Source organism: Gekko japonicus, unplaced genomic scaffold, assembly GCF_001447785.1.
Source record: "Gekko japonicus isolate JY-2015 unplaced genomic scaffold, Gekko_japonicus_V1.1 scaffold2156, whole genome shotgun sequence".
Lineage (NCBI taxonomy): Eukaryota > Metazoa > Chordata > Lepidosauria > Squamata > Gekkonidae > Gekko > Gekko japonicus.
This window is the reverse complement of record NW_015161467.1, coordinates 132,798-134,516: the sequence shown is the minus strand read 5'-3', so window position 1 is coordinate 134,516 and position 1,719 is coordinate 132,798.

Here is a 1,719-nt window from a genome sequence, read left to right as displayed (position 1 = left end):
CGTTTTGGCGATTTCCCTGTGGTGCGCAAATTCACAAACAAATGGTCTTTTCTAGAAGGTAGACTGTAGATCAGACGATTCCTTCCATTTACGCTTCCGCAAACCTTCTGAAAAGTGTTTAAAATCAAATTTAAGTTAAAGTCCTCCTCAAAATGTCGGGCGCCACTTCTCTATGGTATTTTGGTGTAGAGTAGGTCAGTTTGCCATTTTGCAGGTCCCGTCTGTTCGCATACACTCACATCCGGTCCCGCAGCTTAATAGATCCGAGCTTCTTCCTGCTGGCTACTGCCCTTCTAGGCCTTCATCTTCCTGTTCAGCCCCCTCGGAATTCTTTTTCCATTACACCAACCTGCTCTTCCCGCGATACAGTTCGTCAGTTTCGATCTTTCGGCTGCGCGCACATCTCAGTCCTCACCACAGGAATGTTAAACAATATGCTTTTTTGCTATTTTATAGCCTTCAATCAACTGTTTTCTTTGCCGGAATCAGATTTCTGGGGATGTTTATTCTTTATCCGCTCAACCGCTTGTTTCAACTTATTTTTTAACACAGTTCAGGTAAGCGGCACGTTTATTGTTATCTAGCACGATCAAATCGGGTTTCGCATTGCTTCTTTTCACTCACTGTTGTTGCCCATCATCCAAGAGGTCGGCTGATGAAGGATTTAAACCCGTTGCACCGGCTCGAACGGCCGCTGTAGAGTTGCTCGGCACTTGCCTTCTTCGCAGGAGGAGAGCAAAGCCGTTTCAGCTTCTTCCGAAGCTCAAACACGCCAATCTCACACTCCCTCTTAGGCGCTGCTGCCTGCTAGTCCCCCCCCCTCGCTGGGGAGCGATGCGTTGGGCTAAAAACTGCCCAAACTGTTGAAAGCGGCCGTCGCCCACTTCGCACGATCGCGAAAGTGCGTCAGTCCTCCATCTTAGCTCGACTGGAAGCCCACTCTAAATTTGTTCTTCAAGTGACTGTGTTGTTACAGCAGCTGAAAATGCATTGCTACTCTTCAGACAGGTTCACTCATTGCCTTCCTAATGATGGAACAAAGTCTAATGCTAGTCTTATCCCATAGTTTTGGCAGGAAGAGGCACCCTTGTGCCTAACTTTTCCTTGCAAGAAAGTAAGGAGATACTTGTACTGGCTGATTTCCTTGTTCTCTCTGGTGATGCTTGCTCTTATTTTTTGTTGAATACAACCACAAATAGACCAGCACCTATGATAACTCACTATAAAGGACCCAATCCAAGAGCTGTACAAAACATGAGTTATTATTAAAAAAATATCTTTCTAGAAAGTGTTCTTTGTACAAAAATATTACAAAAAGACACCGTCTCAAAGACTGCAACAACAAAGGCAACATAGGCTTAAAGAAACTATGCAGTCAGTGTTCCCTCTAAGCTGAGTTAGTGTGAGCTAGCTCACAGTTCTTTAGCCTCCGGCTCACACATTTTTGTCTCGGCTCAGGAAGGAGGGCTCCAGAACACACTAATTTATGCAGTAGCCAAATCACCTGCTCACAACTTGAATGCCAGTAGCTCACAAAGTAGAACTTTTGCTCACAGGACTCTACAGCTTAGAGGGAACATTGACAGTCCAATATCTTGTGCCTAGGCACACAATTACAAAATAAAGTCTAACAGTTTCCCACATTACCTGATAGAAGGCAGAGATATTGGACTGCAGTCATAGTGTCTTTATTACCTACATTGCCTTAGTTGGTCCACT